Genomic DNA, 9965 nt, shown 5'->3' with positions numbered 1-9965 from the left:
GGGTAAAATATGAAGGGAACATTTTGTGGGTAAACAGACCTCTAAGCTAGGACTAAATTACCACCTTTCCCTAGGTTGAAGAACAAGGGGTAAAAAATTAATGTTTGTTTTTACTACTATGGCCAGAATTTGTTCAATAACCCAACATCTCTGAATACTGATTTAGTAGCTGTTACAGTTTCATGAAAGATGTATGTAGGTAGAAGGTCATCTGCTAGCCTGTTTTATTTTCTATTCTGAAAAATAATACAAATTCTTAGTATTTTTTAAATAAATATACACAATTTAGGTATTTTCTCTCAGCTTCTCAGCTTATTTTCAAGAATTTTGAAAATAGACATATCAAAATATAACTTACAAACAATGTTGTTGGTCAATTCTCAGTGTGCAGTTCTGCATTTTGACAAATATAAACACCCATCTAACAGTCGTCACAATCAAGTTGAAGACAACTTGAATCACGCAAGAGATATCACTGTGGCCCTTCTAGAAGTCAATCTTCACTTCTTACTTCACCTAATCAAATGTTGATAAAGATTCTATCACTATAGATTAGGTTTGTCTTTTCTTAATTTCTAATAGGCTTTATTTTCTTCATTCTGTTTGTTTCCCTGCTAATCTGCATATACTTTTCTTATTTTATTTGGGGCTATATTTTCAAATATATATTTCATAATTTTAAAATATGTTTAACTGAATAAATATATATTTAATAAGTGTTAAAATCACTTCCTTGTTTTCAAACAATAAAAAAAGATAAGAACATTTAACTTAGTACATGATATTTTCAAGATGATATTAGGCCAAGTATTTTTTTTTTTTTTTGACAGGCAAAGTTAGTGAGAGAGAGAGGCAGAGAGAAAGGTCTTCCTTCCGTTGGTTCACCCCCCCGAATGGCCGCTACAACCAGCGCGCTGCGCCAATCTGAAGCCAGGAGCCAGGCGCTTCCTCCTGGTCTCCCATGCGGGTGCAGGACCCAAGCATTTGGGCCATCCTCCACTGCCTTCCCGGGCCATAGCAGAGAGCTGGACTGGAAGAGGAGCAACCAGGACAGAATCCGGCGCCCCGATCGGGACTAGAACCCGGTGTGCCAGCGCTGCAGGCAGAGGATTGAGCTGTGGCGCAGGCTATCCACCTTATTTTTAACAAGTTCTCTTCAAAGCTATTTATATGTCTTTTCTGTTATCATCTTCCTTAAGTTTCCTGATTTCAATTTTTAAACAATTTATAGTTTCATGATTTGCTTTTAATCACTCCTTCAGCTCTGCAATTTCAAAGCTTGTTTTTTTTTTCTTGGCAGCTTCTAATTTTTCTCTAGTTTTCACTTCAAGTTCCGCAAATTCTGTTTCATGCTTATAGACTCCTAATGTTAGCTGACGAGATGCTGTTAATAATTGTTGCATCACTGCTGTTGGATCTTGAAATATCATTTCATCATCGAACACTGACACCACTGTCTTTTTTCCCAGCATTGCATTCCTGTCTGATTGACATAGTTTTAATAAATGATACATGGTTACAGGTCTTTCATTAGGGTCAATAAAAAAAATCTTGATGATTATTTCAAATGTACCAAACAAATCCTGTTTCGGTAATTTCATATGGAGGCTTAGTAACAACTCTTAAAGGATTGCCATAGCTTTTGTGCAATTTAAATTGGATTTTCTTCACATATGCCGACATAGTCTCATTTCCATACGGCTTTACATATACGGTCCACTGATAGGTGTGCCCATCCTCTTCACTTTCCAAAACATAGAGCGAGATTACATAAACTATTGGTTTAACAAGAGTTACTCTCTTTACTCTCCCGCCAGTCAGGCCCAAATTTGGCCAATCCCTTTAACATACTGTCCCACGGAAGAAGCCGCCGCTGCCAGGGAAAGAGAACAGGGCCTGCGGGGTCGCCGCTCCCCTCAGAGGACCCGCTCCTTTCCCGTGGTCACAGGCGGAGGGTTTGAGGTTAAGGGAAGGCGAGTCTCAGGGGCTCCAGGCATTCAGTAGCCGCCAACCCTTTCAGGTGGCCGCTGTCCCTGAAGGCCTTTCAGCCCCTCATAAGTGCAATTCTAAGAAGAAAACCATAGTTCCCTCCACTCTCTCAATTTGTGCCTTCCTTTTTTAATTTTTGCAAAATTAATAACTTCAATCCGCTCTTTAATCACAGTGTTAAGGCACCAATAATCATATATTCAACAACTAAAAGAAAGACCACAGCTCCACAGAGTTTAAAAAAAAAAAAGGCCAAACCTAACAATCAGATCACAAGATGAGCAACATGTTCCATTTTTGTCTTACAAATTAACCATTAAAAGATAGTCATGCATGATTTATGAATCTTTGTTGATAATTACTTACATTGAAAATTGAAGACACTATCCCATTGTTTTATAGCTTCCTTTGTTGTTGTCGAGAAAATGACTGTCAGTAAAATACTCCTCCTTACTTCATATGAAATAACTTATTTACTCTCTGAGTGCTTTTATAATCTCTGACTTGTAGTTTGATTTGAAGTGTGAATGTCTTCTATTTTTCTGTTATTTTTCTTCCTCAATGTAATTGATCTTCCTGATTAAACTCCTTTATCCATTTGAATGGGTGATAGGCACTTAAGTACTTGGGCCTTTTTTTTTTTTTTTTTTTTTTTTTGCTGTTTTTCAAAGTACATTAGCAGGCAGCAGGATCAGAAGAGGAGCAGCTGGGACTTAAACAATTACTCAGATATGGAATGCTGGCATCTTGTGCAATGGCTTAACATGCTGTGCCACAACATCAGCCCCAGTGTTATAATTATTTTGGAATGTTTATTTATTTTTAAACATTTACTTGAAAGACAAACAAAGGGTTAAGAGAAGCAAAGAGAGAGAGAGAGAGGGAGAGAGAGAGAGGGAGAGAGAGAGAGAGAGAGAGAGAGAGAGAGAAAGAGAGTTAATCTACTGTTTCACCACAACACCCACATTGGAATATTTTTATACACTATTTTATCATCACTTTTAGTTATTTATTGAAATCCATACTCAAGGGACCTGCTATAAAATGGGTACAGAAGTAATTCCTTGCATACCCAACAATAATTTGCAAAGACAGGTTTTATGTTTTCTAATTACATGGATACTTGCACCACTTTGTTTATAACAGCACTGCTCACAATAGCCAAAATTTGGAATTGACCAAGGTGTCCATTATCTGATGAATGGATAAACAAAATGGGATATATAAACATCATGGAATATTACTCAGCTATAAAAAATAATGAAATTCTACTATTTGCAGTAAAATGGATGCAACTGCAGGACATCACATGAAGTAAAATAAGCTGGGCCCGAAAAGATAAATACCACATGTTCTCCCTTATATGTAAGAGCTAAAATATAAAAAAAGGGAAGAAAAAAGAGAAAAAAATAAAAAAGTCTGTGTGTCAGTGCTGCTCAAATATATATTTGTAAAATTTGTTTTCTACCTTGCAAAACCAATGGTTAAGAATGTTATACTACTACTATCATTTTAATGATCTATGATTACTTTAAAATTTACTGTATATGTGTATGATGGTCATATTTCAATTCAATTATTGGCTTTGGCTATTATGTATATTCTCACTTAACTAGGGTCTTTTTACTTGCTGAACTTCTTATCTGGTGAAGTATTAAGCATTTTTACTGTGATGTGATGTAAATTTAAAATAAGTTATTTCAAAAACTAAAAAAAGAAAAAGGACAGAAAGAGAAAGTAAGAGGATGAGAGGGAGAGGGTTAGAATGGGAGGTTGGAAGGGACAGAGGAAACAAATATCATGTTCTTATAATTGTATCTACAAATCACATTGAATCTATTATAAACTAATTAAAAATAAAAAAAATAAGTAAAAACATCCTGGTATTCACGAAACCAAATAATATCAGATTTTCGCTGGATTTGTTTCTGAGTTTCTGAGCCATATGATGCTTAACCAAAATTAGGAAAAAACGATCAAATCCTTTTGAATATTTGATCCTAATAAGAAGATGAAATGTTTTGAAAATTGCTTTATTTGTACTTTTTTTTTTTTTGAGAGGCAGAGTGGACAGTGAGAGAGAGAGAAACAAGAGAGAAAGGTCTTCCTTTTTCTGTTGGTTCACCGCACAAGGGCTGCTGTGGCCAGCGCACCACACTAATCCTAAGCCAAGAGCCAGGTGCTTCTCCAGGTCTCCCTTGCGGGTGCAGGGCCCAAGGACTTGGGCCATCCTCCTCTGTACTCCTGGGCCACAGCAGGGAGCTGGACTGGAAGAGGAGCAACCGGGACAGAACCCGGCACCCTGACCGGGGCCTAGAACCCTGTGTGCTGGCACCACAGGTGGAGGATTAGCCTATTGAGCCACGACACCGGCCTTATTTGTACTTTATTATGGATGCAGCATCAGTAATTTCATAAGCAGAAACACTGCTAACTCATTTGGTTGGCCATCCTTTTGTGGGCCACAGCTTGTTTAATTTATAACACTTCATTTCTTGAATGACCAACTATACTTAAGCAATATCTATATGTATTTTAGCTAATTGGGTAATATCTCCAGATTTTTAAAAAAAAGTTTGTGTGGTATAAATTGATACCCACAATCATCATGGTAAATATTTAACATTGAAAATTATTAACAGTCATAAGCTAACATGTTCTTTTATTTTAAAATCAAGAGAACACATACTTTCAGTGAACTGGACATGATAATTTTGTAGTTTCTTGTGATTAGTTACCTTCGCACACATAAACGTTGAAAATTAATCTCAGTTTAAGATGTTCTATAATTATGTCAAATTTGTTTCATTAAATTTAGGAATAAAGTATTAATTACATATTACCACATCATATGCAGCTCATATTTTGTTTTCCATTTTTAATAGTATTTAAGTATTTTACATTTTTTTGACATAATTGGTGTTATTACTATAGTGCTTCATGTATTACTGTACCATCTCAGAGAGATTTCATACATTCTGTGAGTACTGTATTTTTCTATCAATAAAGTAGGGATTTTATGTATAATCTCATATTGTCATTTTGATATATTTTATTTTTGGTAGTCAATATACAGAGTATAAAAATTGTGTGAACATCAAATTACTTGACATATAGTTATAAATATTGCTTCACTGAATCATACCATGAAGTGATAATATAATCTCTCTCACCTTAAAAAATGGGTTATGGGTTTCCTTTTATGTTAAGGAAAATATTTTGGAACTCTGTAATATTGATGGTTGCATAATATTGTGAATGTACTAAACATCTGAATTATTCATTTTAAAATTTTAGAATGAAAGAATTTGTTATGTTTATCACAATAACATTTTAAATTAAAAATCAGAAGTCAATTAAGTATGAAATTAAAAAAAAAACTGTTGCAATTTGTACATAGAAAAAGCTGAAACTTCTAATTTTCCTTTTCTTCATTCTAACCCAAGTTGCTGTCTTGAATTCTAGTAGAGAGGAAAGTAGACTTTAATGCATCATCATTTCAATCCATTTCTTCTAACGTGGCCTGCAGTTGTTAGACCCAGAAAAAAGAAATTCATGTTAGGTATTCATAATTTAATCTGAGAAGATGCTATCTCTCCTGAAAGCCAGGACAATTTAAATGCAGAAAATGTGTGACCTGAGGCCAAAACCAATTCCTGGCATATAGCCTCATATGTATGGCTAGTGCTAAACAAAGAAGAAATTATAATTTTTTGAAAAATTGATAAAAATATGTCTCTGATACTCTAGAGAAATATAATGCAAAGGGAGGAACTGATTTAATAGCTGTGAGTAGAATCTTAATGAATAGTTAGTTCAAATTAATTGATAACTCTAGCAACAAAGATCAACTAGGTTACTTTTCATTATCTTTAAGTCATGGGTACCACTAAGGATTAAAGGATTTAATTATATTGTCTGAAATTAATTCAAAATAGTTATGAAATTCTTGTGAACATTTTTTTAGCTTTGTTAGAATGAACTAAATTATAGAAGCAATCTTATATGCATTAATATGTGTTAAATATATATATATATACACACATGTATAATTTGTTTCATTATTCCAATTAGAAAGACTTATTTTTACCAGATGAAAACTAAAACATGTGTTTCATATGTACTTAAACATTTATTATATACCCAGATTCTATACCAAATAATGTCCAGTTGATTAAGCATGTGTATAATATCCAGAGTTTTGATTTACTAATCTTTTTTTTAAATAAATGAGTGAAATAAATTGCAGAAGAATGTAAAACTATACAAGTGAAAAGAGAAAACTTAAAGTTAAAAACATATGTGAGAATAACAATAGACAGAATTAAAAAGGAGTGAATGTTCCAACATGGGAAGCACTCCATACAGCAGACTCATAGAATGACAACTTAAGTAGAACTCTGACCTCAGAATCAGCCCTTAAGGCATTCTGGTCTGGCTGAAAAGCCCAGGGGAGCATTTCAGGCATGGAAAGCCAAGACTGTGCCAAAAAATGTTCTACATGAAGGAACTCTGTGGGTGAGACTCCAGTGAAAGGAAATGGTCATCAAAGAATGTATTTTTCTCTGAAGGAAGGAAAGAACTTTCCTTTGCTTATGGCCTACTTGAAATATTGACAGAGTTTGTGGATCCAAAAAGCATCCATAGCCTAGGCAGTTCATATCAAGAGCCTTCGGTGAGCACTGACATCACACATAAGAGTGTTAATTGTTAAATAAAAAAAGAGTAGTCACTGTGCACTAACTTTCCATGCAGGACCTCTGTCCTCAAAGAGTTGTCTTATCAGACCTAATAAAACTTGATCTCAAACAATAACTTCATCTTAATGTATTAAGTGGAGGATATTCTTATGCTTCATAATGGTAAATAAATCTAAGTCCTCACAAAACATGTATAATTCTCATCAAAATGTCCATTCTTTTAAAAGTAATTTATAGATTCAATGTGATACCAGTCAAAATACCAAAGACATTCTTTCTTCTCAGATATGGAAAAAATGATGCTGAAATTCATATGGAGGCACAGGAGAACTCAAATAGCTAAAGCAATCTTGCACAACAAAAATAAAGCCAGAGGCATCACAATACCAGATCTCAGGACATACTACAGGGCATTTATAAATCAAAGCAACATGGTTCTGGTACAGAAACAGATGGATACACCAATGGAACAGAACAGAAATACCAGAGATCAATCCAAACATCTACAGCCAACTTATATTTGATAAAGGATCTAAAACCAATTCCTGGAGCAAGCAGAGTCTATTCAACAAACGGTGCTGAAAAAACTGGATTTGCACATGCACAAACATGAAGCAAGACCCCTACCTTTCACCTTACACAAAAATCAACTCAACATGGATTAAAGACCTAAATCTACGACCTGACACCATCAAATTATTGGAGAATATCAGAGAAAATCTGCAAGATACAGGCACAGGGAAATATATCTTGGAAAAGACTCCAGAGGCACAGGCAGTCAAAGCCAAAATTAGCAATTGGGATTACATCAAATTGAGGTTTCTGTACTGCAAAAGAAACAGTCAGAAAATTGAAGAGGCAATGAACAGAATGGGAAAAAATATTTACAAATTATGCAACCGATAAAAGTTTAACAATCAGAATCTACAAGGAGATCAAGAAACTCCACAACAACAAAATAAACAACCCACTTAAAAGATGGGCCAAGGACCTCAATAGACATTTTTCAAAAGAGGAAATCCAATTGGCCAAGAGACACCAGGGGAGTGCAAATCAAAACCACAATTAGGTTTCACCTCACCCCAGTTAGAATGGCTTACATACAGAAATCAACTAACAACAGATGCTGGTGAGGATGTGGGGAAAAGGGACACTAACCCACTGTTGGTGGGAATGCAAAATGATAAAGGCACTACAGCAGTCAGTTTGGAGATTCCTCAGAAACCTGAATATAGCCCTACCATACAACCCAGCCTTCCCACTCCTTGGAAATTACCCAAAGGAAACGAAATTGGCAAATAAAAGAGCCATCTGCACCTCAACGTTTATTGCAGCTCAATACACAATAGCAAAAACATGGAATGAACATAAATGCCAATCAACAGAAGAATGGGTAGAGAAATTATGGTATATGTACTCTACAGAATGCTATACATGGGTTAAAAAAAAAAAGAAATCCGGTCATTTGCAACAAAATGGGGGAATCTGGAAAACATCATGCTGAATGAAATAAGCCAGTCCCAAAGGGACAAATATCATATGTTCTCCCTGATTGGTGACAACTAACTGAGTACCTAAAAGGAAACCTGTTAAAGTGAAATGTACACTCTGAGAAACAATGTCTTGATCAGCCCTTGTTCTAACTGCCGAGGAACAACTTACTATTTTTTCCTTTTAGTATTTTTTTGTTCTACTTAATACCATTGATTGAACTCTTTAATTAACACACAATTATTCTTAGGTGTTTAAATTTAACTGAAAAGTGATCTCTGTTAAATATAAGAGTGCAGATAAGAAAGGGAAGAGATGTACAGTTCGGCATATGCCTACTTGGACTTACCCCTAATATTAGAGCTAGAAACGTGCCAGGAGATTTCAATTCAATCCTATCAAGGTGGCATGTACCACTGCCATCTTACTTTTTAAAATGATCAGTTTAATTTCATAATTGATCAAAAAGATAGGATTAAGTATCAAAGGGATTACATAAATAAGACCAGTGTCTTCAAATAATAATTGATATAATTAAAAAGGAGAGAATGATCCTTCATGGGAAGCAGGATATGCAGCAGACTCATAGAATGGCAAATGCCCTAAAGAGCACTCTGGCCTCAGAATCAGCCCTTAAGGTATTCTGATCTGGTTAAAAAGCCCATGAGAGTTTCTCAGGCATGGAAAGCCAAGATTCTGTGGAAAAAAAAAAAAAAAGACTTAAATGAAAGATCTCTGTGAGAGAGATCCAAGCAGGAAGAACAGGCCATTAAAGAAGGCAGTACTTTTCTCTGAAGGGAGGAGAGAACTTCCACATTGACTATGGCCTTGTCTAAATAAGATCAGAGTTGGAGAACTCAAGAGGCTTCCATAGCCTTGGCAGCTCATGACAAGAGACTTGGGTGATTACTGACATCTTTTTTTTTTTTACCATATGTAATGGTTCTGATAGTAGTTTTATTTTTTTATTTTTTAATTAAACTTTTTTTTAATGAATATAAATTTTCAAAGTACAGCTTATGGGTTACAATGGCTTCCCCCTCCCATAACTTCCCTCCCACCTGCAACCCTCCCCTTTCCTGCTCCCTCTCCCCTTCCAATCACATCATGATTCATTTTCAATTCTCTTTATATACAGAAGATCAGTTTAGTATATATTAAGTAACAATTTCAACAGTTTGCCCCCATATAGCAACGCAAAGTGAAAAAAAATACTGTTGGAGTACTAGTTATAGCATTAAATAACAGTGTACAGCACATTAAAGACAGAGATCCTACATAATATTATTTTTAAAAAAATAATTAATTTTCTATGCAATTTCCAATTTAACACCAGTTTTTTTTTTCATTTCCTATTATCTTTATATACAGAAGATCGATTCAGTATATAATTAGTAAAGATCTCATCAGTTTGTACCCACACAGAGACTCAAAGTGTAAAAATACTGTTTCAGTACTAGTTATAGCATCACTGCACATTAGACAACACATTAAGGACAGATCCCACATGGGATGTAAGTACACAGTGACTCCTGTTGCTGACTTAACAATTTGACACTCCTGTTCATGGTGTCAGTAATCTCCCTAGGCTCTAGTCATGAGTTGCCAGGGCTATGGAAGCCTTTAGAGTTCACCGACTTTGATCTTATTCCGATAGGGTCATAGTCAAAGTGGAAGTTCTCTCCTCCCTTCAGAGAAAGGTACCTCCTTCTTTGATGGCCCTTTTCTTTCCACTGGGATCTCACTCGCAGAGATCTTTCATTTAGGTCTTCTTCTTCTTCTTCT

The 9965-nt window shown here is 35.2% G+C and overlaps 1 pseudogene; it reads right to left on the bottom strand.

Annotated features, from left to right (window-relative positions):
• Positions 1-1166: 1166 nt before the first annotated feature.
• On the bottom strand, positions 1167-1849 carry LOC133762309 (YEATS domain-containing protein 4-like; annotated as a pseudogene).
• Positions 1850-9965: the final 8116 nt, after the last annotated feature.

Source organism: Lepus europaeus, chromosome 6 (assembly GCF_033115175.1).
Source record: "Lepus europaeus isolate LE1 chromosome 6, mLepTim1.pri, whole genome shotgun sequence".
In the NCBI taxonomy this organism is placed as follows: domain Eukaryota; kingdom Metazoa; phylum Chordata; class Mammalia; order Lagomorpha; family Leporidae; genus Lepus; species Lepus europaeus.
This window is presented reverse-complemented; position numbering and strand designations above follow the sequence as displayed.